Source organism: Meles meles, chromosome 9, assembly GCF_922984935.1.
Source record: "Meles meles chromosome 9, mMelMel3.1 paternal haplotype, whole genome shotgun sequence".
Classification (NCBI taxonomy): Eukaryota; Metazoa; Chordata; class Mammalia; order Carnivora; family Mustelidae; genus Meles; species Meles meles.
Genome location: NC_060074.1, coordinates 82,763,744 through 82,783,717, shown reverse-complemented (window position 1 = coordinate 82,783,717; position 19,974 = coordinate 82,763,744). Strand labels below are relative to the sequence as shown.

Genomic DNA, 19,974 nt, shown 5'->3' with positions numbered 1-19,974 from the left:
TTAGACCTTAAAGCTAATAGAACCACCCTCACCCATCCTGGTGATCCATTGCTTTCTTTAACTTGAGGTGGTATAAGGGAATTTGATTGTTTTCTCTGCAGCTGGAGCCCCCTTGAGCCACTCTCCCCGTACGTACAACTCCTGTAGCTGGGTGCATTCTCTGCATCACAAAACAGAGAGGCACCTTTCTGGTTATCAGGATGGCAGTGTGGTCGAGGAACCTGGCTTTAGGCGGGAGGTGGTCATGGTGTTAGCTAGGTCTTCTGCCCTCCCGAAGTTACTTACCCTTAGATTCACTTCTTCGTCCGTGAAATGGGGAGAATCCTTTCCCTGGATCGCTGGTTGTGAAATGAGGACTCACTGAGGTCATACCTCTGAGTTGCTTGGCATCTAGCAGGTGCACCATAAAACCGTTGCTGCCGTAGAGAGTAGCAGAGTGCTGCGTGGCCCACAGTAGGTGGTGGATGAATGTTGGCTTATGGTCTCCTTTAATTCACATAGTCGTTGCAACATAGTTTTTAGTCCCTCGCCCTAAATTCTCACCACTGAGTGGGGAAGGTCCATGACTGAGTATCCTGTTTGATGCTAAGACCAGATATAAGGGGCGCCTGGGTGGCTCAGTGGGTTAAAGCCTCTGCCTTCAGCTCAGGTCATGATCTCGGGGTCCTGGGATCGAGCCCCGCATCGGGCTCTCTGCTCCACGGAGAGCCTGCTTCCTCCTCTCTCTCTGCCTGCCTCTCTGCCTAGTTGTGATTTCTCTCTGTCAAATAAATAAAATATTAAAAAAAAAAAGGCCAAATATAAAGTGTTTCAAAGATATTATCATTTATTTGTCTAAAAGTTATGAAAAAGAACATTGACTACTTTTACAAAAAAGACTGGGGAGGAAAAAAAAGATAATAGCCAATTAATTGGGAAATTATCATTGAAAGAAAATGCAAAATCATTTTTTAAAAAATAATTGGAGGTGCATCTGGGTTGCTCAGTCGGTTAAACGTCTACCTTCAGCTCAGATCATGATCCCAGGGTCCTGGGATTGAGCCCCAGATTGGGCTCCCTGCTCTGTGGGGAGCCTGCTTCTCCCTCTTCCTCTGCTCCTTCCCCTGTTTGTGCTTACTTAAATGTGTGCTCTCTCTCTGTCTCTTTCAAATAAATAAATAAAATCTCTTTTTTAAAAAGATTGTATTTATTATCTATTTTATTTATTTATTTAAAATAAATAAAATTTATTTATTTATTTATCACAAGTAGGCAGAGAGGCAGGCAGAGAGAGAGGAGGAAGCAGGCTCCCTGCTGAGCAGAGAGCCCAATGGAGGGCTCGATCCCAGGACTCTGGGATCATGACCTGAGCTAAAGGCAGAGGCTTTAACTCACTGAACCACCCAGGTGCCCCTATAAATAAAATCTTAAAAAAAAAAAAAAAAGGAAAGAAAAATAAATAACTGGAAATGTGAGATTCATTGCTGTTTGGGATCAAAACCGTTTGAGGTGATCTTTCCTGGTCTTTGGGATGCTCACTCTGAGGTGTGTCTGTTCTAGGGAGAAATGATCTCAGCTGCCAGCTCTTCCCAGCCCTCTTATTGAAGCCAGAGCAGCATATTTGTACTTGGGCAACATCTGGATATCCCTAGGTTTCTTTCTGCTTCATTTCAGGTTTCAAGGAATTTAGTCACAATGAGTATTTTGGCTTATGCTCAAAGTTTCAAATCTCACAAAACAAACTGAGGGTTGCTGGGGGGAGGGGGGCTGGGAAAGGGGGGTGGGGTTATGGACATTGGGGAGGGTATGTGCTATGGTGAGTGCTGTGAAGTGTGTAAACCTGGCGATTCACAGACCTGTACCCCTGGGGCTAATAATACATTGTATGTTTATATGCTCAAAGTTTCAGAGTGACTGAAAATGCCAACATGGAGAAATCAGAACTCAGGATACTGTTGCCTATCTCAGCTAGTTCAAATTTAGGGGGGCTGCCAGAGGGAGGGGAAATCTTTTTCAAGCTGCAGAGCTGGGCATGGAACAGTCCAGTGCAGCAAAGTACGGACATGGGATAGGAGATTGGCGGCCGTGGGTTCCAGCCCTGGCCTTGGCTATACTGCTTTGTGATGTTGGGCAAGTTTCATCATCTGCAAAATGGGGTCAGGTACAGAGAGCCTGGTCTTTACTTGGTTTAGCAACGAGTGAGACAAAGGCTCTGTTCTTGTGCAGTAATACTCTTTTTGCAGGGAGATGGACAGCAAATAACAAGGGAACTTCGAGTAGTGGTATGGTTCTGAGGAAAATAGGAACAGATTAATGCGATGGAGACGGAACGACATTTAGAGGGGGTGGCATTTGAGCTGAGCACTGAATGATGACAAGTACCAGCCACGCAGTAACAGGAAGAGTAGCACACTGGCTGGAAGGTGGGGATGGCTGGTATGTTTGAGGAATCAGGAAGGCTGATGGGGCCAGAGCCCAGAGAACACAGAGACCTTCGTAATTGGGATTGTCGGGGGAGGGAAGGAGGGACCAGATTGATGAGGCCTTTGAGGCCAGGCCAGCAGCATAGGGTGCAATCTGAGTGTGTGGGGCCGTGGGGAGCTCTGGGCCTGGGAGTGGTGGGACCTGGTTCATCACTGGGAAAGACTACCCTGTGCTGAACCCCATGGAAAGGGTGGGGTGCATGAGAGTCAGAGAAGGGGCTCTCCTAGGGGCTCTTCCGGGGAGATTGATAATGTGGGAAATGGGAGAATTGCTTTTAGGGGGTACTGGCCGCCTGAGAGGAGCTACAATCTGGGTGATGGGAAGGCAGGGGAGGAAGGACCACTGTTGGCAGGTGGTAGATGGTGTTGCAGCCTGGAAAAGAGATAAGGTGTGAAACAGACCTCTGAGGCAGGACTGAGTGCTTATTCATGGCCCCACATTTAATGCAGACATCATTTAAATATCTCCTCGGGCTCCCTGGTTCTGCGGGCCCTGGAGTTGGACCTCCTTTCCTGGTGGTCCTTTGATAAGCCAGTGGGTGTTTGTTCAAATGTGTCCACCAGATGTCGCCAGTGGGGCACCGCTGGAACCTCGCTAAAAGGCTTTGCAGAAAAAGGGTCTTTTGACTCTCCCATGCTTAGACCATTATTTCTCAGATTTGAATATAAGCAGAGTACTTTTAAGGGGATAAAGTTCTCATATTACCCAGAGGTTTTTATTATTATAATTAGGTATTTGCAAATTTACAATAACGTGTACTTACAGATCTTAAACAACTACCAAGTCCAAAACAAATTTAGAAGTTAGATTGAAATGAACCATAAACCCAAATCAAATTACCAACCTTAGCAGAAGTTAATGAAAAATGGCTTTTCTCTGAAAAGAGCTGGGTGCAATGTGACTCTGGTATTCATTTCTTCTGGTAGAGTCTGACTTGCCTAGGCTGCGTCTGTGTGTCATGACAGGGCTCACTTCTTTCATTCCCTTTCTGTGTTAAAACCACTGAGGCGTGCCTAGCTGGCTCAGTTGGTAGAGCATGTGAGTCTTGATCTTGGGGTTATAAATTCAAGCCCCTTGTTGGGTGTATATTGAAGGAAAAAAAGGAAGGGAAGGAAAGGAAGGAAAAGAGAGGAGGAGAGAAAGAGAAAAAGGGAAAGGAAAGAAGGGAGGGAGGGAGGAAGGAAGTAAGACACTGTAGAATTGCTGCATACCTGCAAGCCATTTTGCAGTGATGTGACTGGAACACATCATTGTCCCCTTGCATCCAGCTTTAGCTGGATGATATTTAAGCCATGAGCAGTAGCGTCCACTTGGTCGTAGCATAAAGCACGCGTGGGGCTAAAGTTGTGTGGAAATGCTTGGTTGTAAGGTAGTGAGCTAGATAATCTAGAATACCCACATATTTTTAAAAAAGACTATTTATTTGAGAGAAAGTGTGGGCAGGAGAGGAAGAGGGAGCAAGCGAGAAGCTGACTCCCTGCTGAGCGTAGAGTCTGACACAGGGCTCAATCTCACTGCCCTGAGGTCATGACCCGCTAAAATCTAGAGGCGAATGCTTACCCACTTAACCAACTGAGCCGCCCAGGCACCCCTAGAGTATGCATAGATGATGCTTCAGATTTTTGTGGAAAGAAAAACATGAAATTGAAAATACTGTGAAATGAACGAAAGGCCCAGAATGCCACTCACTTTGTTGATGTAGATAAAGACTGTTATTTTGAGGATGGTGCTTTTATTAAAAAAACACACATATTAAGTCTAGAAATCACAGCCTATGAAGTTTTGGGGCGCCTGGGTGGCTCAGTTCATTGAGTGTCTGACTCGGTTTTGGCTCAGGTTATGATCTCAGGGTCGTGGGGTCGAGCCTTGCGTCACTGTGCTCAGAATGGAGCCTGTTTGTTCCTCTCCCTCTGCTCTGCTCCCCTCCCCCTCGCCCTGCCATCTCAAATAAGTAAATAAAGCCTTTAAAAAATATAAAGTTTCAGTAAACTTTGACAAAATATTGGGTAAAATCACAGTGGTAGAGCCAACGGGGACTCATGAGGGTTGTCACGGAGACGCTGTCCCATGTTTTCAGACTGTGATTTCATGCAGCCTTGGAAAAGCCCGTCTGCGGTTTAGAGCAGGTTCACAGGGGTGAGTGCAGCTCCAAAGAGCCATCAAAGCAGACCAGGTGTACTGTTATGACCTCCGTATCTCTGATTTGTGTGACAGTCACTGTAGGATGGCTCTGTCCTCTTCAGGTTTTACACTTTAAGGCCTTTATTGTGAATAGATCCATTAGTTGTTAGTAAAAGTACTATCTTTACATTCTTAAGTTGTGTGCTGGAAGCAGACACAGAACACAGATCTCCAGGCTTTCACGACTGTTCCCTTTTGCTGCCCCAAAGGTCATCTGTGACTGAGGCCCTGAAATCCTGGACCCCATGTTGCCCATGTGCCAGTCACAGCCAGGCTCTTCAGGCTTGGCCCGGACCTTTGGAATGCGCAAATGGTTTCCTACTCTGAAGTCTGTCACAGGGACACCGGGGTGGCTCAGTGGATTAAGTGTCTGCCTTCAGCTCAGGTCATGATCCTGGGGTCCTGCATCAGGCTCTCTCCCTCTCCCTTTGCCTACAGTTCCCCTTGCTTGTGTTTTCTCTCTCTGTGTCAAATAAGTAAAATCTTTAAAAAAAATTAAAAAAAAAAAAAAAGTATGGTCACAGGAAGCTATACTGAAAAGGGGAAATTCCAAGTGTACCTTAGAGACAGGAAGTCCAGTATTTTCTAGGCTAGTACTTAAACCTCAGATTTATTTGACTGAATGTCCCTGGCCATTTCCCCACATTTACTACCTTCATCTAAAGCCCTAAACTTGAGGTCCACATAGGCCTCTAGCTCTTCTGTCTTTGAACTAGGAAGTTCACCTCTCAACACCCGCGCACCTGCCTCCCGCTTCATTGTTTTCCTCTACCTCAGGCAGAATAGAATTTTCTTTTGAAGCTTTTGACCATAGAACAAAAAGGCAGCCCTTGACCTTAGTCCTTAGTTTACCCTATCTGAGTTACCCTGACTTAGTTTACCCTGACTGACTCAGGCTGGCACTTCCTCATTTACACTCTATTTGCTTTTCTAAATCTGTCTTTCCTTCTTGTTACTCTCCTCTCTGTCCTGAGTACCAGGATCCAAACCATCTTGCATCATTGCTGGGCTTCACCTTGGCCATTCTCTCGGTGATGATACCCACTTAATCACAAATAAAAAATATCCCATATACCTAAAATGTACAAGTTGCCTTGTGCCCACAGCAGAAATGGGTCCACTCCCTACGTGAAGGGTGGGCATGAAGCTGCTTTCAGATTTAATCCTCCAAAGTAGTGAAGTCAGGAAGCCATCTTCACAGCAAGCCACATAGGATCTTTAAGCCACACCGGTGGTCTACACCTGAGCCGCTGGACGGTCCGACTTGCTACTGCTATTGGGAAATCCTAGCAATGAAATGATTGAGTCACAAGAATGTGAGTCCCCTCTCTGCAGGGGGGGATCTGTTACAAGCAGGATACATAGCTGAGGGACTGTGGGTTCAGGATATGGAGCTGGGCTGCCTAGAGTTGAATCCCAGCTTGGCCATGTCCTAGGTAAGTTACTTCATCTCTCTGTGCCTCCCTGTCCTCTGTAAAATGTGTCAAATGACCGTACTTAAGTAAGTGGCTGTGAGGATTCAATGCATTAATACACAGAGAGCTTAGGCAGGTTCCTGGCAGGAGCAGGCACCCGGCGTTGGCCCATGTTGATGTTACACCATCCTACATTTTACAAAGAGGCCAAGTGAACTGTCCGGATCACACATCTTGTCCGTGGTGGACCCTGAACTCTGATCCCCTGTGCAGCATTTCCCAAGGTTCCTGGCCTTAAGACCCCTTGTAGTCTTAAATAAGAGTACTGACATCAAAGAGATTTTATATTCCTGGACTGTATCTCTTGATATGGTTTATGTTATTGATATAAATTGATGCAAAAAAAATTTCAAGTATCACTACTGTTAACGCAAATGCCACTTTTAATGAAACGTAATTATTTTCCAAAACAAAATGGAGAATGGCAATTGCTTTGCAGTTTTGCAAAGCTCTTTAATATTTGGTTTAGTGGACGATGACCCTGGATTGTCATATCTGCTTCTGCATTCTCTCGGTTGCGGTGTCTTATTTTAGTTGAGGAAAACCCAGCCTTGTCACTCCAGACAGAATTCTTAGGTGTGGAGAAGTTATGATCATAGCACCTTCTCTCTCTCTCTCTAAGATTTTATTTATTTCTTTGGGAGCGCATGCGTGCTAGTGTGCACGAGTTGGGGGAGGGGCAGAGGGAGAGAGCCACAGACTCCCTGCTGGAGTCTGAGGTCGTGAAGTCAGAGGCTTAACCAGCTGAGCCACCCAGGTGCCCCCATAGCACCTCCTTCACCACAAGCTTCCTCTGAGAACTGGATGAGAGATGCGAAAGTGGAGTGGAAAGTTCTAGGAGAAATGAGAGCCACCTAAGTATCGGCCACTGTTACAGTGGTCCCGGGGGCATACCTAAGCAGCATAGACAAAGCAGGACTCAGGGAGGGGGCGGAAGGAAGTACACGTGGGCACTGTGGCATGGGACTTGGAAACCAGCATTGTGCGCATAAAGGGAGCAATCGTGAGGACCTGGAAGGAAGAATGATTCTCCCCCACACAGCAGTCTGCACTAATGCTCCTGGGAGATAAACCCACTTCTCTCCAGCAGAGGTGCATAGAGTACAATTGGCCATTCTTACAATGTGGGCACCGAGTGGTAGAAATGCAAGAGAAAAGGTAAAACTATGTACTATTTGGATTAAGCATAAATCCGCTTGCGAGCAATTGCAAAAGCTGAAGTTGGGAAAATCTCTGAATACTTCTTGCAAAACAAAACCCTTGTATAATTCGCTTCTTTCTTCAGCTTTCTCACCCCTTCTAAAGAGAGGCAATTTTATTTCCTTCTAAGCCTGGTCACACGTTGCCACTCTGAATTACCATCTCCAATTTGGCAGAGACCCAGGGATGGCCTCCTAGCGGGTCACTCGGGCCAGTACCGTGCTTTCCGGAGAGTAACAACTCCAAGTCATCCAAGAGGGTCAACAGAGCTGGGTTGTCAGTCTTCTCGAGGTTTGCCAGCCTTTCCAGGTTGGCCGCTCTCGGCGATCAGAATGGTCAGAAGTGGTTTCTGCAGGAGCTAAGCCATTTACCTTTATACGTTCTGTCCATTTTCTCTCCTGAATTTATCAGAAGAGATGAACATTCAGATAGCTGGGGGATGGATGGGAGTATCTCAGCCAACTCCTTTCTTCTTGGGCCTGCTGGGAAGACTGCATTGGCAGACAGGCTGGAAAGATCTGTAACTTAGGATGAAGAAGAACAAGCTCTTGAGATTAAAGGATGATTTATTGGTGGACTCCCTGTGTTTTTCCTTTCCGCAGCCTTTCGATGTCTGTCTTCTCTCGCCCTCGTTGAGGTGACTAAGCAGGCTGGGTGTCCTCTGGGGCCCCTTGTTTCTTCGTTATTGTTAGCCAGACGTGCTACTCTTGCACATGGAGGGGTGGGGGATTTGAATGAAAGGCCGGCTGGTTGGGAATCGTGTGACTTCACAGTCCGCGGGCATTGCTGAGGCCACCCACTGAGTGTGTGTCTAACACGAGGCTCTGTCAGCATGAGGTGCCTGCTGTCATCACTGTAAGCCCTAACCCTGCAATTTAAGACATGTGCTCGTACCTCCCTGCCCCCGGGCACATAGGAAGACCGTCCCATCGGACCAGGGTGACCCGTAAGTGATCATGAGATCGTGTGCTTGGAGAAATGAACCTGTAAGGAAAGCAAAATGGGAATTTGAATGGGGATATTCAGGAATCATCCCACTTGGTTTTCAGCTCAAAATGAATTTAGATGACCAGTATGACCAGGCTTTTGGATTTTTCATTTCTTGTCCTAATAATAAGCACGAAATCTTACCAAAGAGGCTAAACATTAAAGATGCTCTTCCCATAGACAAATCTCTCTCTGTGACATCTAAAAATGATATGAATAGTAACATATAAGTTTGTTTAAGCCATTTTTGATTGAGCAGCTTTATACCTTTGAGTAGTTACACCATCAGAACAAGAGATGGTACTTACCAAATGAGCTCTGAGTTTTTATATTTTTGTGTCTGGGAGGAGGGGATATTGTAATAAAGAATTTTTTTTTCCTCCTCTTCCCCCCCCCAACCGATTTTGCTCTTTATCTACTTTTATAACCCTTTTCCACACCCTGAATTTTTTCTATTGATTTATAATTACATCCTGCTTACTTATATAAACGACATGAGGTTGCTTACAATATTATAACACGAGTTGGGAGAGTGAAGAAAAACACATTAGAGGGGGAGAGAGCATTGGAGCAGGAATCTGAGTTGGGTATTTACCACAGCTGAGCCCTGAACCAGAATCTAAGCCTTCTAGAGGCAAAACCAGAAAGCACAGTGTGTCAGGTTATGGAGCTCCTTTTAAAATCAGAAGAGCACATGGGCTTTTCTTAGTGTCTGTCATATTTCTGTGCTGGGCATTGCCCAAGTCTCTCGAGGATGAGGCTCAACATACCCCTGCTGTCGCTCGCTCCCCACCACAAAGCCCTGTGAGCTCTGCCCGAAAAATATAGGAAAACCACTAACAGACCCAGGGCTCCCAGCTGTGGGGAAGCTGAACCTCTTGGTTCCTTCCTGAAAGTGGGTTTTACTGGAGTTGGTCCGAAGGTGACAGAGACCACTCGGGGCTGGCCTCTAAGTCAGGACTAGCCCAGACTCTTATCCTGCAGACCTGAGTATGATGGGACAGACCTCTGGTGGGAAGTGGGTGAAATCAAGGGGATGCCCTCTGAGTAACTTCATCAGCCCAGAAAGTGGAGTCCTACCTTTCAGTCAGGACTAGGAACCTCTTTCCTGGGTTCGGGGGCATGTGGGACCTCCCTCAGAACCCCTGGCAAGTGCGAGTGGTGTTGGAGTCCGTCTGAGGAATGAGAAAATGTGTGGTGTTACTCTGAATACCACCAGGATCGATAGATACGGATTTTTGGAAGAGAGCGTTGTCAGGGCAGAAGCAGTAAGTAGGAGGCTGTGCTGTCCACCACGATAGCCACCAGCCATGTGTGGCTACTGAGCACTCCAGATGTGCCCAAGTCCACATCGAAATGTGCCAAAAGTATAAAACTTACACCACGTTGCAAACACTGTGGGAGAAAGACTGAAGGAGCCCCAGAGTGACAGCGTAACGTAAGATTTCTCAACACATTGTACTGATCCCCTGTAGAAAGGACAATATATTGAATTTCTTGGGTTAAATATATTACTGAAATTAATTTTACTTGTTTCTTTCTACTTTTAATGTGGCCACTTGAAAATTAAATCTGTGGCTCAGGTGGTCTTTCTACTGGACAGCTCCGGTCTAAATACCTAGAACGTTTCCCTAAATATCTGATCACTGCAGATACTCCAAATAGCGAAACACTCTTCTGAGGAGTGAAATTCCACGTTGTCCTCTAACTCCCGTGTTCTCTCTCTGGTTCTCTCTCAACAGATACGGCTCCCTACGTAGCATGTCCAGGACTCCGTTAATCACCAATTCCTTTATTTTTTGTTTCCCCTCCTACACGGTTTCCATTTTCTTTTACACGTGCTTACCCCAAGCCATCTGCAGTACACCGGTTTCAGATATTTGAGCTGTGTAGAATCTCTGTACAGACGTGTGCTTGGACTTCTCGCTTCCTGAGAAACCTGAAGGGGCCAATTCCAGAAGATCCACTCTCAATCCTGGGAACGAGTGCCAGGGCCTAGGCGGTTGGGTGGTCTCTGGGCCATCCTGGAGCCTCCTTCCTCAGCAGTCTGCCATCCCAGCAAACGCCCTAATGTGCCATTCCCTGGGACGGGTGGGGGGTGTTGGAGGGGGTTGGGGAGGGGTGTTGGGAGGGAGAGTAGCAGCCAAGTGCCATGGGTGGGGGGGGGGGTCATGCTCCGTTGCAACTGTCTGGTTTCCTGCAAAACACATTCCTTTATATTTTTAGGGAACAAAAAAAAAGTGCTGCTACAAGGTTCAAAATTTTCATTCTGAACACTTTTCCGAAACAAATTACCCCAAAGAAGCATTTTGAATACCCCTGTCACATCTTTGGAGCTGTAAAAGACACCTTTTCGTAGGGCACCTGTTAAAATGCAAAGCAAATTTCTCCAAGGCAGAAAAACAATCTGACAGTAGCAATGTAGAATTTGTTCACTCAAACACATCTTGGTAAATGCAAAAAGTCATCAAATCCACCAGAGCGGCTTGCTACTAAACCTGCAGCGACTAGTCTCAGCCAGCCCAGTTTGAACAGCCTTCCTTCAGAAGTGTTGAAAATGCTGCAAAGTTGGATGATTGGAATTGGGGCGACCCGCCCCTCCTGGGGTCCTCCTCTGTGATCCTACCGGAGCAGGCACGCTGGGGATGGCCTCTTGCCTCTCACCATAGGGAACCATCTTAAGCCTGGAGGGGGTACCGCCCATTGAAATCCAGGATCAATTCCAGCGGTTGGAAAAGGAAGCCCTGGGGCGGGGGAGTGACTGACAACTTTTTGTGCCTATGAATAAGTTGTTATTTTAACCCTTCATTGCTGAATGTTTGTTTGACTTCTCTCTTTGGCATCAGATAGATAGATTTCATCTTGGAAAGAATGTGAAGAAATCAGTATGGATGGATTTTTTTTTTTTTTTTTTACATTTAACTATTGGTTTTTTTTCAACATACAAATTTAAAAGCTGAATCAACTCTTCCTTCCAGCTAAGGATTTTAAAAGGATTGATTTCCAAGTAGGAAAGTCTTCAGGGAAGCTGACAAGGATTCAGTTACGTTGGTCTTGTGTGCTGCTACTCGTTTTGACAAATTTGAGGGTAAGTCCGTGACAACCAGACCAATGTCCGTGAAAGCGCCCATCCATTCTCGGTGCCTGCCCAAGCTGAGGGAGCGGGCACTGTCCCTGCTGCTGTCACCACTGGAATGAAGTGTAGGCCGGGGAGACCTTGAGCTTTTTCTTCACCGTGTGAGTTGTAGTTAGTGCGAGTGTGTGCGTGTGTGCGTGTGTGTAAAGCACTGAGGATTCTGAATCAACTTCCACACTTTTCTTGTGTAAAATTAACCCGACAGCAAAGCTGCTTTGACTTAATTTATTTGTTAAACGTTGCACTTTGTTTATATGTGTTTTGTTTTTGGGGTGGGGGGAGTAAGGAGAAAGAAGATCAATTCTACTGAAGTATTTATTTTGCAAAGTTGATATTTTGCATTCATTTACACTTTAAAAATTCTTCTTTTGATTTTTGTAAATTGCCAGTACTTGCCCAATACAGCTGCTCCATGGCGATTTGCAGTCTGGTAGAAGGGTCCTTGTAGGGCAGGTTTTGCCAACTGTATCAGGTAATAACGTATGCCACAGATTACCATCTTGCTGTGAATATGTTTGGCTCTGATTTTAGAAGCTAAAACATTGGTCTTGGCCAGGATTGCCAGTTAATAGTTGTCACACCACTATTGTCTGTTATGCAACTGTGTTTATGTGCAGAAATTGAACAAAGGGCAATAATTCTTTTTCGGGGCTCTCTTGTTATTAGATTGTTTTAAAATCTCCCCAAAGTAACTTTTCCCTGGGCACCCTTTTCTATTTCTAAAGAGTTGCTTGGCCCTTTCATGTTTCAGAAAGAGCCACACGTTTCACTTGTCGGTCCATATTTCTTGATCTCCACGAGGGACTCACAAAATTCACACGACTTTTATTCACAGAGAAAGTTAGCTTTGATGTCCCTAAAAGATAATTCTGCTATTTGCTGATCAGCCAGTCAGTTCACCTAGCTTCAATCTTTATAGGACCTCAAAACTAACTTTCCTGCACTTGACTAAAAGGTGGGTGGATGATTGGAATGGATTATATAGCATATTCAAGTGGATCCCTAAATATTACTTTATATGATAAACTAAGACCAGGACCATGTCCTCTCTAGGCCACTTTTTAAAAAGCCACATATATGCAACTTTTTCATTTAAAAAAGATTCTTACTCCTTTACATTTATATTCTCACTATAAAACCCACACTTCTGAGTGGCTGAGCCTATGATTATATTTTTGGTTGTATGCTAATTTTTTGTGGGGGAGAGAGAGAGAGAGAATGTGTGTTTCTCCTCTGTGAATAATTTTGTATCTCACGCTACTTCTTGAAAGTTTACTCTTTGATGCTATAAGGGAATAGCCAGATGATTTATACAAATAATCTCTACCTGCAGGATGGTGGATTATTAAATTAGAGAAATGCTGTTTGGAATATCAACGTTCATGGTTGGATTCAACTTAACCAATTGCATTTATATAATGTAGTATATTCCTTCATTGACTGTATTATCAATTCTTAGAGTGATTTTAAAACTTAAGAAAAAGATATATGGTTGGAGACTAAAATATATTAATGCCAAATGTGTTTTGGTCTGTTACTAGAGAATTCTGTACAAATGCATCATCTCTTCAAATGCTGTACAGTTTGCTTGTTTGGCAGGTAGTAGGGAGAATAAGTGTGGCGTAAGACTTAAAGGAAATAGTATCATGTGATTACAAAAATTAGAATTTATAGAAATATTGGGATAAATGAAGAAATAAAAATCTTTGTCTAGAATGTAGCATCTAGTGACTTTTGATGCCCTAACTTCACATGAAGGAGTGATACTTCTGTCTAAGGCCAGACCAAGCCATCACCAAGACTCATGGGGGAATTATCAGTCCTCTTTTCCTAGAGGAATAACTGAAAGCAAATAAAAGTCTTAACAGTCCCCTCTCTGAAGTGTATTTTTTTTTTTTTTTTTTTTTTTTAAGCAGGGCAGAAGACATTTAGAGTCTGGCTACCTGACATAATTGGGGAAGTTTTTCACTGGAAGGGGGCAGGGGGAGGATTTCACTCCATTGTCTCACCCTTAACATCTTTCGTGGGCTAAAGGAACCATCATAGTCTAGAATGGTTTTATATAACACTAACAATTTAGCCTTTCTTAAAGTATTGAAAAAGGGCCAGGTAACTGCCAAAGGAAGCCTTGCTCCATGAAGTCTGCTTACACATTCACATCTTGTGTACCAGTTTTAAAGACTTTTTTCATCGTGTGCAGCTATAAGGGGAATAGGGCATTCTGTAGGATTATACATGTCCAGTTTGTAAAGTATGTAATGTGTACTGCAGATGTGTGTTCTCTGGGCTTTATGTATTTGTACAGTAGCTTTCATTAAAAAAAAATTGTGGACAAACTTGTTTTGGTGGTTTGAGGGGGAAAATGGCCATTTTATACCAGGTAATGATGTTGTAATATATAGTACATGTAACAAAAGGTCTGGAAGTAACCCTCCCCTGGCCCGTGGAAAATTTTGGTTATCCTCTAGGTTCTAAAATGAAGATGTATGGATACTCTGGCAGACTGCATGTTGTATAATTTGAAAAATACTAAAAGTGGAAAATAAAACTGAGTTAAACTTTGTCTGGTCTGTTTTTTCTTGAGTCATCCTAAAGGCATTCTCATTGAAGGCCTCAAGGCCGGTGTCAGGTAGAACCATTGTTGGCCTGAAAAGAAGAGTTCATTTCAGTAGACAGCCACTCAGCCTCAAAGCATGAGTAAAGTCAGCCTTGACCTTCCTGCCTTCCCCTTGGCTCGAATATCTGTTTTTTTTTATTTTTTAGTGAGGAACCAGAAAACCTGACGTTTGTTCCTTCAGCACTGAAATGAGAGCAACTGATATAAATAAGCGTCTTAAACTTCTTTTCTAAGGTAAGGTTGAGATGAAGGTCAGCAGACCAGGGTGATAGCTGAATTTCTTCTTGCCCGAGTAAGGCACTTACTCCAATAATACTCTAGCGTAGTGACTTTCTTCAGCGAATGCATTAGAGCCCTGTCCATGTTGAATGTTGGAAGATGACTGGCATCTTTTGAGAAAGGTTGGCATGTTCATTTTCCTGTTTAACCTACTGAGAGTAGTAACGTATAGGTCTGAGATCTTAGGAGAGGACGTTGGAGTGTGAAGCCTTTGGAGAATAATGAAAGGTAGGCTGCGGGATGATTAGATCTGCTCCCAGCAAGGAGACTTCTGTAACTCGGGTCACTGGAACCCTGTGGCTACACAGGCATTGTGTATGAGAAAAACCCTCATTCGTGGTTTGCTTAATGTTGCATGAAAGCCAGACAGTAAACTGCTTTAATCAATTAAAAACGGAAAAGATGGATGCCAGGTGAATGTTTGGTAAGAGGAATTGAAGGCATGGCAAATGATGTGCTTATATGATGTCTTACCCATCTTGCTTGAAATTGTGATTCTCCAAAGAACTCAGAGGAGGCCTTTTTCCAGATATCAGATTGTTAAAGGTGACTTATGTAGTAAAACTTTAGATGTGGATAATATTTAGGCTGAAGCTGTGTATTTAAGATGAGAAGGGAGTCCTCCGAAGGAACCCAATGACAAAGCAAATTTCAGCATCAGTGGGAAATGACCCCACAGGTCCCAGAATGCAGGGGTTCTGCGATGCAGGAGGACTGCACAGACACCCACTGTTCCCCGGGTTCCTGCAAGTCTTTTTCAATGTTTCCCATTCCGTGGAGCTCTGATGCTCGGGCTATGCCTGGGAAGTACAGAGCCCGTGAATATCTGTGGGAGAATGTGGAACTGGAGCCATAGCCTACAAAGGTAATCACAGATGACGTGTGTATTGGCGGGTTTAACTGTGGCTTTGCGACAGATTACATCTTGTGATTTGTCGTCTGAGCATAGTAAATGGAACAGAAGTAGGAGGCATCTCCAGGTGACACGTCAAATGAAAATGTGGGCTCATTTGACTGAAGGCATCCCGAGCCATGGGGTTTTTACTCTCCCTTTGGCGATTCCTGTTTCCTCGTCCAGTCTGCAAGGAACTCCCCAATTTCTGTGTGGTTAGTTGGGCTGAGAATCATCAAAGACTTGGAGGGAACTCCTGTGGATCTTTCCTCTTACTGCTGGAATTCTCCATCCGCTTTGCTCCCCCAGCACCAAGAGCTCTATTTGGGCGCCCCTCCAAAACCCCACCCGTCCCCATGCCCAGTCTGCGCATGATTCTCATAGGACAACTCTTCAAAAACTGTACCTCAAGTCCTATTTTACTCCTTCAGAACATATGCAGCAATTGGCAAACTAGCTCCGGATGCAATGCAACAGCCCCAGAACCTCAAAATGCTCAGAAAGCTGCAGGAAAGAGCCAGTGAATGCCAGAGACTGTTCTGGCTGTGTGCCAGCCACTGCTTTAAGTGCTTTACATGTATTAATCCATCTAATCCTCCTAATAACCCCACGAGGTAGGCACCAGTATCTCCACTTTAGTGGGGGAGGAAACAAGCACAGAGAGGCTTGGTCACTTGCCCAAGGCCTCCCAGCTGGGAGGAGTCAGGATCGAAACCCAGGCAGTCTGGTCCCGAGGTCTGTGCTCTGTGTGTGTGTGTGTGTGTGTGGCAATAACCAGCAACTAGCCGCAAAAATCCTTTTGCAAAGAATTTATACAAAGTCTTACACCTTTGTAACTTTTCTGTTTTCTCCTCTCAGAGGAATCTGAGAATTCCTTGTTATTTGAATTATGTGAAGCAGTCAGATGCACCTAGGAAAGAATCATCAAAACAATAATGAAGGAGGATGCCCCACAGCAGGGGTGCCTGACAGGGCACCTCCTAAAGTCTGTGCCCCAGCGGCTGTCAGGATCTTTCTTCCACTTAGAAGGCTGCGGTCACTCCTGGCGGTTCTGTACAGGTTGCTGGAAGAATTTAACTTCACTCATGTTGACTTTTTTTTTTTCCTCTTTAGGACATTAATGCTCTCTAGTTGCATTTTAAAATATTTAACATTTGTCCTCTGCTGTGTCAGCTTCCAGTAAAGCAGGGTTCTCTTGCCCCATCTGGGCCACCTCTAATGGGAGGTCTGAGGGGCACTGGGTGGGTTCCCCCTCCCTGGGTCTCTGTGAGGCCTTGGAGGAGACTGCTGAAAGGAGCTGCCCTTCCCTCACCTCCAGCCTTGTCAGGATGATTAATAGAGTCTCATTTGAATGCCTTAAGTTTAGAAGAAGTACACATGCCAACCATACCACACATGCATCTGCAGGTCCAACTACAGAAGGGAGCAGAAACCATACAAGTGGGGTTCCCTTGTGAGCAACCCCCACCCTGCTTTACCACAGACTCCATTTACCTGTGCCTCTCCCGTCTGCGGGTGCTTCCGATGGGCTACTGCAGAGCTGGGGCGGGGGCTGGGGGGCAGATTCGTCTAGGTCACGGGTGGCTACCTCCTTCTGGCAGGCAGGCTGCAGGCCTGCGGACCCCATCACCAGCCTGTCCTCTTTGCTGTCGTGCAGCGCCCCCTTCTGGGACATGCACGCAACGCAAAGGCGAAATGCCCTGGAGCAATAAGCAACGGCACTGTTCAGTAATTCCAAACGAGGGACTTGGGACCTGGATCCCACTCTACCTCGCACTGACCAACGGTGATGATGTTTAGCTGTGCAGCATGTCAGTGAACTTATCCCCATATCTGAATTACGGAGACGTTCAGCCCACCCCTCTCTACTCTTCACATTTGGTTGGAGGATCAGACGAGAAATTGTGTGCAAGCATTCTAGGAAAGTGCTACTTAAAGCGAAGAGATTGCTGTGTTAAAAGACAAAATTCAACGGAGTACACTTTAAAGGTCTTACTGGCTTTATTCAGTGATTCATGAATTGGGCAGCATGAATCTAGCAGACAGACAGGAGCTCTGAGGAGTGGTACAGAATGGAAGACTTATGGGCAGAAGGGAATGGGAACAAAGAAGCAGAAAGCAGAGTAGTTCTGGCAAGGTCACTTTCCTTCAGGGGATGGCAGGGGTCTGCTGGGCCCATAGCCAACCTAGTGCTGACTAGGTGTTTCCTAGCTGACTGCTTTAAGAGTCCATTTCTGGGAGAGCTGAAAATATAATTGTCGGTTTGCACTTAGGGTTAAGTGACTCCTCTGGGGGCCTGTTGTATTGTTCTTCATAGTTATTACAAAAAACTTCCTAGGAGAAGGTATCTTTATCTTGGGTCCCAGCGAGGCCTTTACCCATCACCCCTGTACTTAGTGTGGGAGGCCCTGGGAATCATCTGATCTACTCAGCGAGTCAGATCTCCTTGGAGCCCTCCATCTAGGGTTCTTCCTTTCCCATATCTTCCCCACTCCTTCCTTTTGGGGGAAGAGTTGCTCTTAGGCTGTTTCACCGGGATGGAACATTCCATACGCTCTCAGTGATGGCGGTGAGGAGGGTTTGGGGCCGGTGTCCATCTCTGTGCCTGGGGACGGTTCACACCCCGGGCTCCTGTGCGTGTTCTGCACTCGAGGTCCTGACACTGCCTCATGAATCAAGTCCACTCTGCATCTCAGAAATCACTGAAATGATTTCTGGAAGCCTCCATCCCAGCAGCATCTTTATCGGAGCATAACAAGCTCCCCAAAGTGAGACAAGAGGCACTCAAGGAGTCACTTAGCAGAGCCGGAACACAAAAGCACACTCAGCTTCTGCCAGCATCTGGAAGCAAGCTGTCTGCTGCCTCTGCTAGGAAGATCCTGGCGTCTGAAAGCTCTGCCCCTGGCCCCCCACGGGAGGCAGGTACTCGCTTTGCCGTGTGGGCCATTCTGTCGTCTTCGGCATGTGCGTCAGCTGCTCCTAAACACATGACTCGGGGTCATGACCTCTGCTTTCTGCTTGTCTCTGTTCAGGCCATAAACCTAAGAGAAACCTGAAATCCAAGAGGTGAAGTCACCTAAGGTCACGTGGTTAGTTTTGGCTCTAGAGCCCACATTCCTATTACAGTTCTCTGTTTGCCCATCTCAATTTTCTCATTCCTGATTTCCCCTATGACTTGTGAGTCAATAATGTCTTTTATTTATTTATTTATTTATTTATTTATTTTTAGATTTTATTTATTTATTTGACAGAGAGAGATCACAAGTAGACAGAGAGGCGGGCAGAGAGAGAGGGAAGCAGGCTCGCCGACAAGCAGAGAGCCCGATGCGGGACTCGATCCCAGGACCCTGAGATCATGACCTGAGCCGAAGGCAGCGGCTTAACCCACTGAGCCACCCAGGCGCCCCTTTTATTTTTTTTAAAAGATTTTATTTATTTATATGAGAGAGAGCAAGAGCTAGAGAGAAAAAGCATGAGTGAGGAGAGGGGATGGGGGGAAGTAGGCTCCCCACTGAGCAGGGAGCCCAACACGGGGCTCTATCCCGGGACTCCAGGATCATGACCGAGCCAAAGGCAGACACCCAATCAGTCGAGCCACCCAGGTGCCCCCAAAATGCCTTTTAAAGTGGCTTTCACTTTACCATATTAAGCCAATAAATTGGGGAGTTCTTGGAAGACATAAAGTGTACATCACCAGTACTAGGAGTAGAAAGGAAGGCTGCAACAGACATTAGGAATCACCAGTGTCCACCTGGCAAGGTTAATTGACCCCCCCCTCACCACACCCACAGAGAGCGGAGCCTGGTGCACTTGCTCTACCTGAAGATCACCAACCGTCAGGACTGTGTCAGACCTACCCGAGCAATGATGTCAGGCGCCCACTGCCATTGCAGCTCCTGTGACAAGCCTCAGGCTGTATGCCCGGAAGCTGGTGATTAAGAGTGAACTCCGGCAGTTTATACAACAGAGTTCTGGTAGTTCCCACCCTTCCCTGTATTAACCGAAAGCCTCTAGTACTATGCATGGCTCATGATAGCAGCTAGTTCTTCAAGAGCATTCTGGAATCTTTTCACAAGGTATGGGTGAGAGCAGTACTGTTATTCTCCCCTTACACAGGTGAAGAAACTGTGGCATGGAGAGGTTTAAGTGCCCAACGTCACAGAGCTAGGGAGTGGTGGAACTATCTTGAGAGTCTATTTTCTTAACCAGGAGCCTAAGTTTCCCTCGGTTACATCCTTATCAAGGAGCATAGAGAGACTAGGCTAAAATCACATTTCACTCCCCGACCAGAGCTTATTCACAGACCTAAGCCACATACATAGAGGAACAGTTGAAATCTCCATGTGATGAACTCAAAGTCTTCTGCCAAAATGTTAGCATTCATTTATTCTTTCCAGAAATATTCGAGCACCTGCTTTGAACACAGCATTGGTTTTCAGAACTGGAGAAAAGTGGTGAATAAGACAAGACAGGGTCTTTATTCTCTTACAGGCAAATTACGAACTACTGAACACCACTTTCTAATATAATTCAATATGTTTAAGTGCTATGAAGGGAATAAAACAGGGTGCTGTGACAGCAAGTGTCTTGTGTCTGCTTTGAATGAAGTAGTCAGGGAAGGCCTCCCTGAGGGTCACCAAGCGAGCCAGCATACAAAGGTCTGGAGACAGTTCCTGGCAGAAGGGATAGTAAGTGCAAGGGTCCTGAGGAAGATTTTGCTTGGTGTGTTAGTGGTAACCACACT

The 19,974-nt window shown here is 45.6% G+C and overlaps 1 protein-coding gene across 1 annotated transcript in view; it reads left to right on the top strand.

Annotated features, from left to right (window-relative positions):
- KIF5C (kinesin family member 5C) overlaps window positions 1–10,401 on the top strand; it is a 153,540-nt gene extending 143,139 nt beyond the window's left edge. The window contains exon 26 of the mRNA XM_046019619.1: window positions 10,049–10,401. The gene's annotated coding sequence lies outside the window, so the exon portion shown is untranslated. The remainder of the gene's footprint in view (window positions 1–10,048) is intronic.
- The last annotated feature ends 9,573 nt before the right edge of the window (window positions 10,402–19,974 follow it).